The 20422-nt window shown below is 40.0% G+C and overlaps 1 protein-coding gene across 3 annotated transcripts in view; it reads left to right on the top strand.

Moving 5' to 3' along the window:
• The window catches only part of SEMA6D (semaphorin 6D), a 478544-nt gene that overhangs the window by 189180 nt on the left and 268942 nt on the right, over positions 1–20422 (top strand). For 2 of the 3 annotated variants that reach the window (XM_087821678.1, XM_016211208.2), the window contains exon 3: positions 8046–8114. The exons of the other annotated variant lie outside the window; for it this stretch is intronic. The gene's annotated coding sequence lies outside the window, so the exon portion shown is untranslated. The remainder of the gene's footprint in view (positions 1–8045; positions 8115–20422) is intronic. 3 annotated transcript variants of the gene reach the window in all.

Here is a 20422-nt window from a genome sequence, read left to right as displayed (position 1 = left end):
TACTTCGAATCTAATTTTTATACCCAGGGAGCCTCGTAGGAAGGAGTCAGGCTCATTACTGCTTATCAGAAATTACTTTTCATCATAAGTCCTTTTAAACTCGAAAAGGCCGATTTTTGTAAGAAGCGAAGATGTGAGCCAACGAGGGGAAGATAGTTGCAGGCGGTGATCAGCGAAGCCTAGTTAACCAGGCTGATTTAGAGCTGCTGAGAAACGTCCTTGCCAGTGACCAAAATTTACAAAATAATCAGCACCTGCTCTAAATGTGCTTTGAAAGCACTGAAGGAAAATTGTCTGTCTGCTTTGATTAAAGCTACATCCTGGTTTTCTATGCTTCAGGATAAAGGAGCAAAGACGCTCAAAATAGGTGCTTTGTTAGTGTTATGTGATTGTGGGATGTTTTCCTTGTTTCCCAACCATTTTTGTAGATAATATTGTGAGGGGGAGTTAGGGAGCATTGAAATGTATTGCGAAAATCCCATGATTTTTATTCAAACTGAAATAGAATCACCAAACTGTGTAAACGACAAATCTCAATTTGGGCAAATGTTATATTTTTAGTAAATGTTGGTTAACTACCTAAAATGTTTGGTACCAATAGTTATCTTAACATAGTGGAGAAGATCTAAGACCTAGAAACTGATTCAACCGCATTTGCCTTGGTCTTATGAAATGCCTATCAATATTTGCCCTAAGCAGGCACAGTGAGTCCTTTCCAAGGCCCACAGACCCCCCATGGTCTAGGTCCCCCCTCCTTCCCCTTCCTGCTTTGTTCTAACCACTCCTCCCTCACTGCCCCAGCCCTACCGGCCTTCTTGCTTCTTGAACAAACTTATTTCCATCCTTGAACCTTTGTACTTGCTCTTCTCTCTGCCTAGACCATTCTCCCCTTGGTCTTCATTCAGTTCAGCGCTGCCTTCATTTAAATCTTAGTTTGAATATGAACATGACCATCTCAGAGAGGCCTCTGGTGACCACACCATCTAAAATTACTGCCTCCCACTCCCACCACTGGCCACAGTCACTCTCCATCTCATCCCACCATCGTTATTTCAGAATAGCAGATGCCTCACCATCTGCATTACCTTTATTCATTGGATTACTTGTTTATCCTCTGTCTCCCCCCAACACACGCGCATGTTCACACACACCTATAAATGTAAACCCCACGAACACACAGACCTTGTACCTCCCCACACCCGTCACCATGATATCTGCAGTGCCTGACACATCACTGAGTATAAAACAGGCGTTCTATCATATTTGTTGGACGTGTGGTTAAGTTGGATATGGTAGAACAAGAATATCTGAGCTTTGTTAAATCTGATAATCGTATGACTATTATGGATGGCAATAATTAGTAATAATAATAATTACTATTATTATAATAACTCCTCTAAGTAAATTCCTATTGATAGAGTGAGGTATACAGAATGTCAGAAAGAGACTTCTTCTTGGAAATGTAATTGCTTTCTGTCCTTGGATGCATCATTCTATTTGGAATGGAAAATTTGGTCCTCGCATGTTAATTTAAGGATGAGCTAAGGTCATCCTTAGTCACACAAAATAATCCCAAATGGATAAAATCTATAAAATTAGAACTTCCACAGGCAGAACGCATTTGTAAAATATGTGAGGGATGTGTGTGTTTCTGTTTGCACACTCACATTTATATGGTGTTGGAGGGAACAGCTATAGATGTGCATTGGCTCATGACAATAGGTACTAGATTTGATCCTGCCACATGAGCAAGACAGTCCTTGTGCAGTCCCTGAGTACATTGACAGGCCCCGTTTGGTGATTCTAGATATTGATTTAAAAATTTTTTTTTCCCTTTTATATCCAGTCACTGTGATTCATTTCATATCATGATACTGTCGTGGGTTTTTTCCAGACCATTTCAATATGAGGTGTTCTCTCCATTTCTCTGACATCCTGTAGCAATTATTGATAATTAAATGTGTCCTGTCTTGTGCCATTTTTGTTGTCTTAAACTCTTGCTTGGGGTTCTTTTTGTTTTGATTGTTTGGGGCTCGTATTTAAAGCTTCAGACATTGTATCTCATCTCCCTAACTAGATTTTTATGGCAGAGATGACACTTAAACATTTTTAATTCCTCACAAACCCCGGCACAGGAAAACAACACATGTCGCTTGACCAGCGATTCCAGAATGAATGCTGCATCATGCCCACCCCCCACCCCATGCCCCTCTCAGCCCCTTTCCTCAAGTGAGAAATACATAGGTGTTTTTGTGAAAACTGAACTTCTTCCAACAGTGACTGTGAGTATTGATCTGGAGTTAAGCTACTGCTACCATAGACATAAATATATTTCTTGCCTCTCTGGCACCAGAGATTAAATTCTTGGCTGTAATGAACTAGAATTAAGATGACCAAGTTTTTAGGGTTTTCAGATAAAATGAAAGCCACATTAGTTGTGTTGATTTGTTGTTACTTTCTTTCCTGTTTCTGTGAGCCATAACAAATTGTGATTACTCTGTTCACAATGAATAGATAAAAGGCCTTCTCCTTTCCATTATTAAGGCTAGACAAGAATGCAGGTAATTTTATCTCTTGTAAAGATTACTTAATTCACCTTTAGTGGAGAGGGGGAAAAGTAAAAACAAAGTTAAAACCTGTTCTTTAAGAACTCAGTCCTGTATGTTGCTGGTCTGGCTTGTAATTCATTAAATCCCTTAGCAAAACAGATGGCATTGAAAGAGGCACGTGGGCAGAAAGAAAAGGCCTGACCACAAAAAGATGTAGCTACAAAACCAACTCAATAATAAATTTGGATGTGGGATAGACTTTTTATTTTTAAGAAAAGGATCTTGAGTAAATAAGAATACCTGAGATTTCAGAAGGGATAGTAACAATTCACATAGCAATAACAGACGCAACCAGAATCTAAATCTAATTAGTTTTTCATTTTTCATATGAGATTTTCCATTGCAGACTGGGTTCCACAGTGTACTCTGCATGGGGCTTATAATTTTCCCCTTGAAATATTGCTCAAGCTGTTCTTCACAGGTCCCACAATGTTCTACCTGGTGCTCCACAATTATCCAATTACATGCATCCTTTCCCTCGCAATTCAAAGTCTCCTCCATGAATTCTTTCCTCATCATCTCTGCCCATAACCAGTTCTCTTGATTCAACTCCTATAGCCCTTATTGCACATACATCTCATCTATGTCTTAAAAAATCCAGTAGTTTGCAGTATATTTCCAAATAGAAGGTGGTGTTGGTCAAAGTAAATGGTTAGTATCATTTAAAGTCCAAGAGCTCTATGGCCACAGTGTATGTTGAGGGCATCCCAGAGCCATTCCAGAGAGGTCCAAAAAGACAATTTAAAGTCAGACAAACTTAAATCTGAAACATGTCTTCTCCTCTCCCTAGTTAATTGTATGACTCTGTTAGTTTCCTGTGGCTGCTGAAACAATTGATCACAAATTGGGTGGCTTAAAACAGAAACATGTGCTCTCACAGTTCTGGACGAAAGAAGGCTGAGGTCAAGGTGCCAGCAAAGCCTCACTCCTCTGAAGGCTTCAGGGAAAACCTGTCTCTTGGATTTTCCAGCTCCTGGTCGCTTCAGGCTTGTGGCCCCATCAGTCCAATCTTCACCACTGTGGTCACATTGCCTCCTCCTCTTCTGTGCGTTATTTTCCTCTGTGTATCTGCCCCAAATCCCTTTGCCTCTCTCTTAGGAGGATGCATGTGATTACATGTAGGGCCCATCTGAATAAACCAGAATAGACTCCTCTCAGGATCCTTAACGTAATCACACCCTTTGCCCTACACAGTAATATCCCCAGGTTCTAGGGGTTAGAACATGGGCGTATATTTTAGGGGCCACCATTCAACCTATACAATGACCCTAACAAGAGATTTCCATTTTTTTTTATCTACAGTTTCTCATCAGTAAGATGAGGACAATGACCCCTCACTGTCATGGCTATTTAATATATTTTCCATGTAAAACATCTTTTTCAGGCTTATATAAATGCACCTGGATGGACCACTCAACTGCTTTTATAATAAATTCAGCCCATGCAGCATCCTGCCCCTAGAAGTATTTCATATGCGATCATTAAAAAATTTTATTTAAATATTATATGACATTAGCCATCCCCACGCCCTTCTGCTTCATGCGCCTTTGGCGATACCTGTCTTCTCTGCTTCCTGCCAAGCCGTTGCTCCCAGTGTCCCGGCCCATGCGGAGGCCAAGCGCCGTGGCGCCCCCAGGCCTGCGAGCAGTGCGCTCCGCAGCAGGGCCTGAGCTCCGCCGTCCCGGGGCTGCCGCGTTGAGGAGCTGCTGGAGCGCTGCCACGGAGGCGATGCCGAGCCTGGCGCACGCAGGCGCCCGAGGTGCCAAGGTCGCATTGTTCTTCATAGTCTTCCGTGTGCACAAGCCACCCTGGCCCCTTGCCAAAATAAGACTCTCTCCTCTCTCTCTCCTATTTAATTTAAATACCTCTTTAATTGACAGGTAGCATATCTGTGAGCCTGGGCACAATTTGGTCAGAACATAAATCAGGGTTACAGTTCCATAGAGCGCCCTACCCCCCTGATAAGTGAGGGACTGCCATGGACCATGTGGGTTTGTCTGAAGCAGTGCTGTCTTGAGAGGTCCTTAAGTCCCTTGGGCAAATAGGTCAGTCCACAATTCTGCCAAGTATGTATGAATTCCAGGGATACCTAGAGCTGAGACTCAAACTAGAACACTCCATTTCCCTCTCTGCTACACTTTCTCTCCCTCCCTGTCACCCACCCCTACAACTCACAAACATGCAGTAAGTGCACCTTGCACAGCATCTAGAATACAGTAGGTGCTCAATAAATACAAGACTTTCTTCTATCTGTATTCACAGTGCTTTACACACATTAAGTAGTCAGTAAATACGCTTGACCAGTGAATAGGTGGATCTTTATTATACAAGAAAAATAGAAATATCCCTCATAAAATTGTAATCACTTAAACTTGGTTTCTAGCCTCAACCTTGACCACTGTTAATTATCTGGTTATTAATAATAAGCCCCCAAATATAGACATCTGTACATTTATATGTGTGTAAATGGTTGTCCACATGCTGTTTAAAATTCTCATTTCCTAAAGAGTTGCTTTGCAATATTGCCAATTGTGCTAACCTCTCTTATAACCTTTGAAGGGGAAAGGTCCCTGACTTTATGTTGTAAATCCAATTCTATAATAATATTTACCTAGTGGTTTTCTCCACGGCAATATATGCTTTTTTGAAATGCTTTTTAGATGCCAAATTTTTCATATTTGCACAGAGAAAAAATAAAGATAAGAATTTTGATCCTTGGTTTATAAATGAGAACCTAAGATGTAGAAAATCGTACCTTGCTCACATCCACATAAAGACCTGTACTCTCCTTGATTCACAGTAGGGATCGTTTCAGAAGCAGTGCGCCAAGTTTCAAGCACTTACTGTGATTTATGTCTCATGGACCAATAATCATCTCTTACCCCTGCAGTCATTCTGGATTGACACAATCCAGGTCTGGTTGGGGCCAAGGGAATTAAAGTAATTATGTTGCAAACATACTGGTGTTTATGCTAATGCTTCCTAGGAAATGCAACCTGAAGAAGAGGGATTGCCATAAAGCCCTACACCTGGTGTGTTCTCATCAGACATTTGAAGGCTGAAAATACAAGGAGGCTAGAAAATCTGCGGGGGGAAAACAACTTGAAAATGTTAGCTAAATGGCAGACTTAGAAGTAGAATAAGGGATGGAACAATAAAAAAGGCTATTTAATTAGGGGGAAACTTGTAAGAGTTGATCTAGATATATGGGAAATTGAAGTGGAATGATTTCTCTATCTCCATCACATCCCTTTTACACATTATGACATTTTGCTTGGGACATTGTCTCTTTTCTTTTCCTAAGAAAAGAACTGATATAATTCTTTAACATTATGGGTTTCTGTAGGGCCTAACTCGGCAGCATTGGTGCCGTTTAGTAGATGTGCCTGGTAGAGCAGCAAGTAGAAAGAAGACAAGTTTGAATCCCTTCCCTTACTAGGGACATGATCTGGGAAATGTTTGTTTGCTTCTAAGGGCAATAATAATATTGACAGGGCTGTTACGAGGTTTAGATGAGACAGTTTATGTAACAGTGCTTGGCTGGGACACATTATATAAGTAACAGGCCTGTGCCACTGTTCGCTAGACCTGATGCCTTCTAGTTGGAAATAATGTACAGTCAAGGAAATCAGTAACTTCAACTTCCTTTCTAATTCAAAATTATATGCAGTATTATATATGTATATAATATATACATTGTTTTCATATCTGTGTTTCTTTACTGTTGAAAAATTGGGTGACACTGACAGTGATTTTCATTATTGGAGTTATCTTAAGGTAGCAGATTTGGCTTGAGTTATTAGCATTAGTAGAAATGGAGACTACTTCAATCATTGTGATTGAACATGGCATAAAATGGTCTGGAGACAGTGGTTTAAACCCTGAGTACTACTCCAGCCAGGAAACAAACTGGCAGTGAGAAGCAAAAATCATCAGATTCATGGCCTTAGTTTAAGGGAATGATCTCTGGTATCTGAGGAGGGAGACAAGTCAGCAAGACCCACTGTCAGCCAAGATGAAAACCCTGGAAGAGGTTGCACTAGATGTGAGGGGAGCTGGGCAACAAGTTCAGAGCAAAGAGGGAGCTTTTCAAGAGCAACTGCTCCAAAACTTTCCCTAAGATCACCTACTGATACAGCCCCTTATTTTATACTATTCACAGTTGATAGACTGCAGGCATTAAAGCAACACTTTCCCTTGTTCTCTTCTAAAGCAATGACATAAAGAAAGCATAGATTGCCTGGCCAGAGTGGCTGTTGTTTGAGCATCTTACTGTGCACCAAAAGGTTGTGAGTTCAATTCCGAGTCAGGACACATACCTGGGTTGTGGGTTTAGTCCCCAGTTGGGGCATGTATGGAAAGCAACCGATCAAAGTTTCTCTCTCACCTACCCCCCCACCCTGTCTCTCTCTCTCCCTTTCTCTCTCTGGGTTGTATCCATTTACCTTCTCTAACACACTGGCATCTGTTCAGGATGATTCCCAAGACAAAGCCCCTCTACTTCACCCCATCCAGGATCCCTCAGAATTTTCTCAATAGACAAGTTTCCCTAGATTTTCTTTTCTATTAACTCTTGAAGTTTGAGATTTCTGGGTACAGAAAGTCCATCACTGTCAAATTCCTTATCAGCATAATTGCTTCCTTAGTTTAGGTAAATAGTCCATCTTTTCTGAACCCAGTGGTATACCAAGTTGGGGGCAGTGGGAGCTCTCTGACATAGTTGAGAATTGTCAGTGTGGTGACAATAAAAAGCAGATCAACTTTTAGTCAGATATATTGTTTTTAAATTCTCTACAGCAAAGCATTCCTTTATTGCCCAAACCTCAGGCATATCCCTTGCCTTGGAATGCCATTGTCTAAACCCAGAGACTTTTGGAGCTATTGCTCTAAGGTTGGTTTTGGGGGAGCAGGTGTAGGATCATCAAAATGGTCTTTATTGTTTTGCTTTTATCCTCTGAGGAATTTTCCTAAGTGAAGACAGGTAAACCTGTTCAGTTATACATTCATAATTATTCATGGAGTACTTTTAGACCAAGTGCCTTTAGACCAAGCCCTGTGCTAGATATTACAGATAAGGTTAACATAAAAATACTTGACTGCCTTGATGTAGTTTCCAAACTACCATGTATGCTTACCTTTCTTGTTTACATAAGTAGAATTACACACATATAGTCACCTAATTATTGCCATCATGATGTTTCTTATATTGGTATATCAGAAATACTGTTATTTACTTAAGATTTTCTTTAAACTGACATATTCTTAAATGTAAAACCATTTTTGTCGAAGGCCTGGAATGCTTAGATAAATAGAGAGATTGTGAATCTAATTCCAGTTTATTTTTTCTTTCTTTAGTCATTTGTAGGCAGTGCTTTTTCACTGCATGTGTAGCTGTCCTAATGCCTTTTTGTTCATTTCCTTTTCTGTTTACTGTAGCATGAGTACTCCTGGATTTCTTGGCCATAGATTGACAGTCTGGAATCCTAAAGGCCAAGACTCCTAAGGGTAAGACATGGGTCTTTTGCAAAAGCGTCTCTTCCACATGGAATGATACTACTGTTTGATTGAAGCCTGAACTTGTGAGATCCATTCTTCTTTGGGAAATTTATATCACCTAATCTGGATTTTTGCCTCCTACTGCCACTAGACATGCTTAACTAATTGGTCAGGTTAGATTAGCTTTCAGATTGTATTCTTAATTTAGTATAGATCAAAATTCAAGTTTTATTATCATTTTTTAAGCCCTCTTTGGCAATTTAGAAAAACATGGTAGGATGAGAATAAAGATAAATAATAGAAGCACTGCTTCAAGAGTATCACTTGAATAACAGTCTAGGTCAGTTTGCTGCACGCCATACTCTGAAAAAGCTTTATGGAGATTCTTCCAATTTTTAATGTAAAGCGTATTATTTCAGTAACCAAATATATATACTGTAATGACCATGTTTGGCAGGCAGTTGATGGAGGAAGGCAAGCTGTGTCGTATGTAGAGAGGAAAATACTTTCGATTTTGACCAAGTATTAAGAGAAGAAGCAACCAAGTTCCAAAGAAAGACTGTTGATTGACTGGGATGAGTGACTGTTTTGCTTTATGAATCCTTGAAGGAGCTGGGTCAGGGGTAAGCAGCTCTGTTCAAACAGTGACAGTGCTATGGGGCGACTGAGTGACTATCACAGTAACTGTGAATGTCCGTGCAGACCCTGTGAGCACCAGGAGACTGTCACAGTAACTGTGTTGAAATGATTACTGACTCTTAGTGTAGTTTTAAGTCTGTTAGTCACTATAAATGTTTCTCCAAGATGCTAGTATTTTTAAAATTTCTACTTCCCTAAAAAAGAGATGGGACTTTCTGATTCAGGATTCTCTTCCTCCTAAGTCACTTTTTAAAAATTTTTTATTTTTTGAATCAAGTGCTGATATACTCCTTGCTTAACCTATAACTCACTCAGTGATCCTCTAGTTATTTTCAACCTTCATGTCGTAAGCAATCTGTTATAAAGACAGCTGTTCTGGTGAACAGGGCCAGCCCTTTATATTTATGTCTACTTCATCTATGAGTATCTGTACCAACTGCAAGGTCAGTTCTCATAAAAGGCTGGTTCACTGTGAGATGACAGCAGAAGAGAGGCAGCGGAGCCTGGTGGACAGGCCTGTTTTACATACTTGGTTTTTGAGCCAAACTAGGGGCTGGACGTAGTGGGAGGAGCTAAACAACCAAGAGACCAAGGTAAGCTGCTTTGGTTTCTGTTGTTTAGCTGGGAGTGCCTTTCTGAAGAGGGAGCGAGGCGTAGCTGTCCCCGATAGCAACATCTGAGGTTGATAAATCAGGAGAAAGAGAGAGAGTTCCTGAAATAGCCCAACCTGGGGTGCTCAGAGTTCCGCCTGGTGGCCACATTCTCCCCCACACACAGAAAGAGGGAGAGCGATTGAAAGGGCAGGAGATGGAAAAGAAGAGAGAAGATGAGAGAAGAGCAGACAAGACAAGAGACACACGTGTTTCATCGCTGGAAAGCGAGGCTAAGTGAGTTCAGCAAGAAGCCAGGAGTCAATTGTGACTGATGGGGAACCACTTAGGACCTCTAGGCTTTGAGACCACATATCTTGACATTGCATCATCCATTTTTAAAGGGGCCAAAGGGCCAGTGAAATAGACACTAGAGTGGTTTCTAATATCCAGTATGTTTTAAATATCCCCTATTTTACAGAGAAATCAGAAAATGTTAAAGATGGATGGCATTTTCAAAACTGCCGTGTTTCAGCCCTGAAGGCGACACCTTTTGCCCAAGGTCACTTAGTTCACTAGTGACGGTGTTAGGGTAGAGGTTCACTAGTCCTAACTATCAATAGCCTATCCTTTCTAAAACATAAGAACAGGAAACTTGTTATTTTCTTCCAAACAAAATATATTAAAAACGTCTGAAACTTAGTAATTCTAATTTTTAATTTTTCTTAATTAATATTTTGGCCAATGAGACAAAACTTGGGCCATAAGGGAGTTTATGGTATTATATCAGGTAATCAGTTAATGTGCTGCAGGATCCCTCAGGAATTTTATCCTTAGAGGATATCTCAGCAGTCACATATTTCTTTCTTAGCTCTTATTTTCCTTAAGTAGGAAGTCTGAAACAGGACAAATGATGTAGTGTTTTGTGCTCCAACTTTTCTTATCTTCAAGGAAAATATTTTATGAAACCTTAATGTATAAAACAGGTAAAGTAAACTTGGAAGAGATATAAGGATGCTAGAGTCTTACCTGCCTCCCAGCCATGCTATCCCTGTCCATCCACAATGGCCCCAGGACTACATGGGAGGAACGTGAGTGCCTTGATGTGGTAGAAGAAAAGGACTTTTGTGGCCAAAGACAGCTGGAGTCAAATCTTGCTTCCATCTTCTATAATCTGTGTGATACTGACTTTGTTCCTTAATATCCCCTGAGCTTCAGCTTCCTCACCTAAAAAAATATGAATAGCGTCCATAAAATAAAGTTGTGTTGATGATTAAGTGAAACACGTATATGCAAAGGAGTGCTGGGTGAAGACTGGATCCTAAATTTGTTATTGTTGTTTGATGATTGGAACTGGATTCTGCAGTCTAAGTTGATTCACTTCTAGAGTTAAATGTGCTTTTGTTCTGTCGAGAGCTACTTTGCCTGGTTGCTGATAGTTATGTAGACATAGAATAGAGATCCATTTTTCTGGAGGAAAAGCTTAAGAATATATTTCGCCTTGTCTAGGAGCTAGCATGAGAAACTAAGTAAATGAAGTTAGACATGCAATGGCCACAGTGTCATGGGAGCTTGCAAAAAAAAAAAAAAAAAGGGATTCAGACAGTACCTGAAAGGGATTCCTGAAAAAAAAATACGAATACTGTCAGTGGCTTTGGGAACGGGGTCAAGGGTGTGAAGAGGAGCCAGGCAGTCCTCCATGGAAAGGTGTGGTGGCCCCACAGTGGCCACACAGCTCGGCAGTACCTGCTCTGCACAGGGCCTTCCCCCTCAGCTACACAGAAGCAGCTCTGGTGCCAGCTCCAGACTGGCCCTGGAGAAGATTTGTGACTTGTGGAGCCCAGTGGACCCTTGATAAGATTAGGACAAGTCAGAAAGTCAGCACTACTTGAGAGAGCTCTGTGGCTAGGCCTGAGAGGCTCCTGGGTTAAGAGACAGTAAGGCCAATCGTGTAAAAGATCTACAGGGCAGGCTGAATTCAGTAATCATGCCTGAGTCCCCTGGTGCACGTTAAGACAGTCTGCAAGAGTGAGTGTCTTTGGCTGCTTTCTCACCAAGCCCCCAGGAAGTCTACATGGGAAGCAGAGATCTGGTACCAATGTTTACACCTCTCCATAAAACATCAGCTTAAATGTTTTGTGCATTCGAGAATTGAGGTTAATACTCAAAACGAAAGCTTCTCATAAAATAAAACTAAAGAAATGTGGCTCTGAACAGATTTCAGAAACATGGCTTCCAGCCTGCCCGGGGTCTCTGATTATCAGCAAACTTTGGAAAACCGTGACTATACTGCCAGAAACTCGCCAGCCGGATTTTTTTCTTTGACCCATAAACTCTTTCTTTCTCCCTTGATCTCCTAAGACCTCTATCAGTGACCATTTTGTGACGGTAGCTTTGTAATCTACTGATTCTGGCTGTAGGGTGAAAAAAAAAGGCTTGTTGGCGAGCGCACAGGGGCCTGGAAAGGCCTCTCCTCGCCCAGCTGGCCCAGGGCGCCGGAAGCCGAAGGCTGTGCGCGGGCTGCCTGCTGGGGGGGGGGGGGGGGGGCTAGTTCCCACTGGCCGGCCTCGGGAGGTGGCCTCCTTTCCCTTTGGCTCATGAAGCTGACTGAAAGGCCAAGAGTCCTGGCTTAGTTCCTGTCAGCTTGTCGCCTTGTTTGTAGGTCTGTGGGGTGGACTGAGTCCGGAAGAGGCCTGAGGCCGCCTGAGAAAGGCTTATAGCTGAGCCTCCGGGAAGCCAGACCCTCCCTGTCGCCAGCGGGGTCACAATCTCTTAGCCAGAAGCCTCTCTCCTTTGTGTTTAGAGAAATGGATTGAGGAGCAAATGGCCTAATTAGTTGTGGAATGTTTGCTCAATACATTGGGGACCTTTGCTATTTTCCCATGAAATTATCATAAACATAAACTAAAACCGATTCTGTTTCTAAGCATCCCAAACCTTATTGCCCTCATCCAGGAGTACATGGCATTAAGTCTTAAACTTGCAAGTATATTTTTTTGCAGCAAATGTAACATGACTCCAAAGAGTTATCCTAAAATATGATTCTTCTCAAAGAGACTTCTTTGACCTCAATGAAATGCTTATTTATGCAGCATCACTCTAATAGGTGCTAGCTTTATTAAAGCCATTCAATATCTATGGAACATGCTACATAAGGAAGGCACTAAGTCTTTTAATCATTTTTGTTTCCCCAGTGCTTAATAGAGTATTTCTTTACAGTTTTATTGAAATATAATTGATAGACAAAAAGTGCACATTTAATGCGTTTGAACATATGCCTGCACTCGTGATATCATCACCACCATCAAGGCAATAAACATATCCATCACCTCCCAAAGTTTCCTTGTGTTCTTTTGTTTTGTTTTGCTTTTGTTTGTGGTAATAACACTTAACATGAGATTTACACTCTTAAATTTTTAAATGCACAACATTGTGTTGCTAACAATAAGCATTCTATTGTATAGCAGATCTCTAGAACTTATTCATCTTGAGTAACTGTAACCTTCCATCCATGAACAGCCCCCTATTTTCCCCCCAGTCCGCTGGCAACCACCATTCTGTTTTCTTCTATAAGTTTGACTAATTTAGATACCTCATGTAAGTGGAATTATACAGTACTTGGCCTTCTCTCACTGGCTTATTTCACTTAGAATAATGTTTTCCAGGTTCATTCATGTTGTTGCAAATAGGGTTTCCCTCTTCTGAATGGTATTCCCTAAATATGTGTATCACATTTGCTTTTTACATTCATCTGCCAATGGATGTTTAGGCTGTTTACATGTCTTCACTATTATAAATAATGCTGCAATGAATATAGGTGTGAAGACACTTCTTTGAGATCCTATTTTCAATTATTTTGGATGTAGACCTGGACTTGAGATTGTTGGATTATATAGTAGTTCTATATATATATATTTTTGAGGGAACTCCATACTGTTTTCCATAGCAGCTATACCATTCCCATCAACAGTATACAGGGTTTCAATTTCTCTAAAACTTCACCAACACTTATCCTTTTTAAATTTTTTACGAGAATCATTCTAACAGGTGTAAAGTAATATCTCGTTGTGGTTTGATTTGCATTTCCCTGATCATTAGTGATGTTGAGTGATTTTCATGTACCTGTTGGCTATTTGTATGTCTTCTTTGGAGAAATGTCTATTTAAGTCCTTTGCCCAGTTTTTAATTGGGCTCTTTGGGTTATTTTGTTATTGAGTTCAAAAATTCCTTATGAATTTTGAAAATTTATTCTTTGTCAGATATGGCTTCCAATATTTTCGCCTATTCCATAGGTTGCCTTTTTACTCTGTTGGGTATTTCTTTTGCTGTGTAGAAGCTTTTTAGTTTGATGTAGTCCCACTTGTCTATTTTTGCTTTTATTGCCTTTACTTTAGGTGTTATATCCAAAAAATAATTGCCATGACCAATGTTATGAAGTTTTTCTTTTATGTTTTCTTATGGGAGTTTTATAGGGCATGAGGCCATACATAAGTCTTTAATCCATTTTCAGTTGACATTTATGTATGGTCTAAGATAGGAATCTGATTTTATATTTTTGTACACAGATATCCAGTTTTTCCAACACAATTTATTAGAGAGACCATCCTTTCCCCATTGTGTATATATTTTTTTTTTAAACATATCTTTATTGATTTCGGAGAGAGAAAAGGAGAGAGAGAGAGATAGAAACATCAATGGTGAGAGAATCACTGATCGGCTGCCCCCCACATGCCTCCGACTGAGGATCGAGCCCGCAACCTGAGCATGTGCCTAGACCGGGAATTGAACCCCAATCGCCTGGATCCCAGGTCGATGCTCAATCGCTGAGCCACGCCCAGCCAGGCCCCATTGTGTATTCTTGACACCCTTGTTGACAATCAGCTAACTATATATGTGTGGGTTTATTTCTGGGCTTTCTACTTTGTTCTGTTGGTCTTTATGTCTATCTTTATGCTGGTACCATGTTGTTTTAATTACTGTAGCTTTGTAACCTATTTTAAAATTAGGATGTGTGATGCCTCCATCTTTGTTTTTTTTTTTTTTTTTCTTTTCCTTTTCAAGATTATTTTGGCTATTCTAGATCTTTTGTGAATTTTAGGATTTTTTCTATTTCTGTAAAAAAGAGGCATTAGTAGTTTAATGTGAATAGCATTTAATCTGTACATTGCTTAGGGAAGTATGGACATTTTAAACAATATTTTAATAGGATATTAAGGCAAAAATGATAATATTCAACAAATATTCCCCCTGTTCCCTTATATTCCTTGGCCTCTTTGCAACTAGGCAGGGTATTGTGACCAATTCTGGACAATAACATGTGAGTGGGACTGATGAATGTGCCACTTTATGACTGAAGGAGTCAAAGTCCATATACAGTTTTTTATGATTTTATGGTATGACTTCATGGCATGATTTTAAGGCAATCAAGCAGGCACGTGTTCTAGATGGCACAGCTACAAGTTAATGGAATCTCCACCTACTTGCATTCCTGAGCAAGAGTTCCCACATCGGGAAAAAAATATAAGCAAGAAATAGCTTTGTCATATTAAGTCACTGAAATTTTGGGGTCAGTTTGTGACTTGCATAATGTAGCTTATCTTAAGTGTCAAGCAAGTAGTGAGCACTTCCTTCAAGTGGCTTATAGCGAAGCTTCTAAGTGGAGAAAGGAAGCTAGAGTGGGAGATGGTGCAGAGTGTGGTGAGAACAAAGAGAATTATTGGGTAAGGTCTGTACCACAGGGGAGGTGACACTTATCCTAGGTCATGAAAGAGAGACATGGGCATGTTCCAAGCAGAGGAAGTAGGAAGAGCATTCTAAGCAAAAGCACGGAGATAAGAAAGGTTCTGTATTTGAAATGGTGATACTTCATTCATTTATTTGTTCACTCATTCGTTCAGCTCTACTCTTGACACTGTTGATTAGTTGAACATAGATTTCATGGGAAGATTGGTAGAGAAATGAACCCCAAAGTTAATTAGGATCAAGTTGGAAGGTGCTTTGCTTAACTTGTTTCATTTAAGAAGAACTTTAAATAATCTATATAATCTTTTTTTTTTTTTTAATATATCTTTATTGGTTTCAGAGACAAGAAGGGAGAGGGAGAGAGAGAGATAAAAACATCAATGATGAGAGAGTTGTCATTGATCGGCTGCCTCCTGCACGCCCCGGACTGGGGATCGAGCCAGCAACCCAGGCATGTGCCCTGACCAAGAATCCAACCACAGTCTCCTGGATCCTAGGTCAATGCTTAACCAGTGAGCCACGCCTGGCCGGACTAACCTATAACCTATATAATCTTAAAATATAGGCTTTAATGTGATGCAAGGAGATGGAATTTATTGTATTCATTTTATGTATGTAGAGAATCTGAGAATTTGATATATATTATTCTCAGATTCAGTTAAACACAAATCAGCCGTAGTGCTTAGAAATAGCTAGAATTGTGTGCTATTTCTTCCATTTATATACTGTCCAGTCTAGAACCTCTTCCATGCTCCTGTTTCCTCCAAAAACACAAAACAAAACAAAAAACCCTGAAGTCATTTTAGAAACAAACACTGAGAATGGAGGTGGGGAAGCATGGACCTAGACTAGAGCTAACACGCCACAACATGCTCTCTGATTTAACTCAGCCAGCTGTTTCTTATCTTGACCATGGACTCATCCCATTCACCCCAGCCCAACATGATTCCTGCTCCTTCTCAGATATTTTTCCTGACTCTGACCCATTCACTTTCTAAGCACACCCTTATTTTGCTCCTTTACCGAGAGGCTTTGGGCAAATGGTATCTTTAAGTACAGATTTATCTCTCATCCAAAACTATGTTGGTATTTGAAGAAGGAGGAGACAGTGGTACTTAGTAGTTATATAAAAAAGGTCACATTGTATGATTAAAGTTTCATGGTGTGGATGAATCAGAAAACTGACATTTTATAATGTGAAATATAGTTTATTTTCCCTAGACTATTAATTCTTTTAACCAAAATTTATTGACCAAATTCACAAACTAGATATTTCCAAAATTTTTCAGGAAAATATGTTCTTTCCTTGGAACTAATTACAGTATTTGGGTGTTTATTCCTCTAAAAAAAGATTAGTGTTTTCAAACACCACATAAACTCCTACGAGAAGTGGCATGTAAATTATGTCATCAACCCCGACCTAATAACCTGGGTAGAGTATGCAGTGAGAAACACCTGGGTGCTAATGATGCCACCTTCTTGGGCTTACCTGGATAGAGTAACACATTTAAATTGCCTTCCCATAGCTACTAAGAGGCCACAGCCTCAACCCTGGCCAACTTTCTCTCAAGGTTTGCCATTAGTCTGCAGCAGAGAAAAATCATGAGTGACCTGGTATAACCTATTTCACCACAAGATAAGACACAAATCAAAAATTCCAATAATTAGGGATTAACATCATCACTTTGTATTTGGAGAAGAGCATATTGCTATCATTACAAATACATTTGGTCCATTTAATATTTTAATAAGCAAGACAATTATTCTGGAAATATCTAAACAACCACAGAATTCAACATTTTTACCAATCTGTGTGTGTGTGTGCGTGCTCCTGTGTGTGCAGTGATACAGTGAGGAGCATCTAACTAACCATTCTTTACACAATTCACTTTCTCAAGCTTGTAGTTGACTTCGTTGGTAAAGCTGACCGAAAGGCACGACTAGATAACCTGTTTTTGTACCAGATACTGTGGTGGAATCTAGTAAACTGTGGCAGAGAGAATATTGGCTGTTTCCTCATAGTTCAAGCTCTTTCTATGTAAATCCCCAATCAGGTGCTCATAAAACTGAAATTATGACCTTCATTTTCTGTGGTTTGAAGTTAAAACAAAAGTGTTCCATCAATAAAATCTTCAATGGTTTTTCGATCTTTATAATATCACCCAGCAATTCTCTCCTTGAGTTGAGATAATAGCAGCAATTAGGCAGCTTTTATTTCTCAACCCCTTTTAACTTTGCTGTCTTATAAATGAGCACGCGGCATGTATATATAACCACTGTAGAGAGAATGCTGGCCAGTGTCAGAAGTAGGGGACAACAATTGGTCCATTCATGAATTATCTTTTACTTTTCACTTTAGCCCCAAAGGTTAAATGTGAATGTGCTTAGTTGTCTCACTTTCTATTTTGACCACATGTGAAAGCTTTGATGGAGTTCTGCAGAGAGTAAGAAAAGTAAGATTTGTGAAAAATCAAACACAATTGCATTTATTAATGGTCACTAATGGCATGTAATTAAAGTAATTACAAGAAGATAAACAGACAATTAACTTGTTGGAAGTGTCAAGGAAGGGCACGAACAGAGTTTAAAGTTCCTGTCTGTCTGGTTCATCTTTAAATCCCCCAAATATCATAAAGAAAGAGTGATGCTAACCAAAGGGTCAAGCTCACATTAGACCTTTATAAAGCAACCACGGAGCCTGTCAGGGAAAAGCAGAGGGCCAAGGGCAGCATACCAGGGTGGTGTTGGATGGAAGCGAGGCAGCTAGAAGCGTGAACAGGCCTCATGAAAGATGGTGGCTTAACCAGAGCTTTGACAAGGGTCAGCTACAGCAGATGGCAAACAAAGAATAATGAAGGTGTAAGTCTTTCTTTTCCATTATTCTGTGTGCTTCAAGTATGAACCACATTCTTCAGCCTTAATTGGACTTGGTCAAAAGTCACTTTATGCATATATTAGCTTTATGAGATTAAGTGGGCTAGAAGCTCTTGGGGGACAAAGTTTTCATTTCAGGAATCTTCGCTGTGTCCTGCCATGCTCAGTACAGAGCTGAGCATCATTTAATAAGTAGGAGTCTCCTGAATTGCCCATCCCCAACCTGTTTCTGTGTGCCAAGTTCAGTGGGGGCAAACAGGATGCTAGATATTAAGAACCCTATCTCAGTTACTGAGATTGACCTTTTACGAATCCTATACACAGCCACTCACACACAGAACTCTGCTAATAATACTAATAAATGTGTATGCATCAGTTATCTCTCATGCTCTACACACTGTATTCGTATCTCACTGGAACAGCTCTATGAGGTTGTCTTATAAGGAGTAGGGGGGATCTGATTTCTAGTATGTCTATGTAAAATAAGCTGAAGTTTTAGAGCATAAACTTGGAAACCAACCTTTGGGATGAATAAATGGGGTGTTCTGTTATTATTAATGGAATGATTACAATGGACTAGGTCTAGGGGTCATTTGCAGTTAAGGGAGTGTAAGGATAAGAAGAGATTCTGTCCCCACAAATGAAAGCCACTCCTAGAGACAAATAAAAATGGTTTGCAATTCTTTTAAATCATACACTGCAACATTCTTTAAATTCATGATTTTTTAATCATTGTTATTTCACTGCCTATGTTCTTTGTTATTTCTCACCTCAACAAAAATAATACTTTTCAAAGCAGCTTTCTCAATTCCGTCTCTCCCTATTTCCAGTGTAGTTTATGTACTTCTCCTATCTAATGGGTAACTGGTCAGATTACTTTCTCACTCAGAAACCTTCAGTGGCCCTCCATGCTTTACCCGACAAAGTCCAATCACCTTATCCTGACAGTCACTATTATCCACAAGCTGAGTCCAACTTGCCTTTTGAAACCATTCTCCATTACTTTTCTTCAGCCATCCTATATTTCAATTTAAATAGCACTCCACATGTCCAGTACTTTTCTTAAGCTTTCTTACCTTACCTCCACCTCCTGGCTTAGGCTATCCCAACTATTTTCCCACACTGGATTCTGCCTTTATTTCAGGACCTACCTCACATGTCACATTAATGACACACCCTTATATAATGTCTCTCCCTGCGCTCCACTTCTGTCTTTGAACTTCAAAAGTTTTTATCAGTACCTTATATTTATTTATTCGTAGATCTACCTCATCTCCACAATAACACTGTAAGATTTTTGTGGCGATGAAATTGTCCTAGATCTTTTTGTATCTTCATAATGAAAGCATAGTACTTTAAATAAACACACTTCCCTCAGCTCTCCGTCTTCCTTCACTGGATGAACTCCTACTTAAGTATGAAGAGCCACTTTGAATATCACCTTTTGCAGAAAGTCCTTAAACCTCTAGGTCTGGATTAACTGCACCTTTGTGTTTTTTCATTGTCTTTTGTTCATACTATCATCTTGAATCCATGTCGTCATAATGAAATTACCTAATTATAGGGCTGTCTTCACTACTAGACTCTACGTGCCCCCAAGGAATTATCTAGTATTAAGTTCCCTGCGCCTTGATTCATAGCTTCCATATTGTTGGTGCTCAGTGTATTCGGAAGGGCTCCTTAAGAGCTCAAATCCCTGCAGTTTTTCTGATAAGGCTGGAGACAGTAGACAGGGCAGTTTAGATAAGATGAGAGAGCCCTCTTTGAGGTGAGCAGCCGCAAAACACTTCCACTCTTCAGGTTCTAAAATTATGTTCAGCCTGGGCTTTGTCATCTTGAACTCCACAACCGCCTCCAGTTACCGCCACAAAGTAGCTTTGTGCTTAAGAGCATGAAGAGGGTTAACACCTTTGGAAGATTTTAAAAGAGTTCCGGTGGATTCTAGAAAATAGCAAATGTTTTAAACTCTCAAGCTTTTTTAGACACCTGAGCTCCAATTATTTGCAGTGGGACATATCCCATGGTTCTTCTTGAACCGGTCTTGACTGTTTCCAAGACTTTGAGGTTAATGAATACAAGCTTGTTTAACTACATGACCACTGCAGTTTCCAGACAAGTGGCCTTGAAGCCAGACCACTGCCAACCCCATCACCTCCAACTTGCAAATCCATTGTGCTCCATTCCTGAGTATGTCTGCAGTGCTCTGACCAGGAGGGGAAAGTGGTATGACTATCATTGTGGACTATTTCTCTCTACTAAATCCAGGCCATAGCCCTAGGGAGGACACAGGTGCATTTTATGTATAATTCAATCCTGTCTGTTTAAGATATAACTCTGTGTGTACAAAATCATGTCAAAAAAAAAAAAAAGGAAGGTTGCGTGCAGAAGTCCTAAGGAGGGGTAGAGTGTCAGTGTGACCTGTCAGGTTTAGTTAATTATAGGAAGTTTCCTAGAAGATATAATTTCTCTGAA

Source organism: Miniopterus natalensis, chromosome 1 (genome assembly GCF_054644295.1).
Source record: "Miniopterus natalensis isolate mMinNat1 chromosome 1, mMinNat1.hap1, whole genome shotgun sequence".
NCBI classification, from domain to species: domain Eukaryota; kingdom Metazoa; phylum Chordata; class Mammalia; order Chiroptera; family Miniopteridae; genus Miniopterus; species Miniopterus natalensis.
The sequence above is the reverse complement of the archived record's forward strand: the minus strand, read 5'-3'. Positions and strand labels throughout refer to the sequence as shown.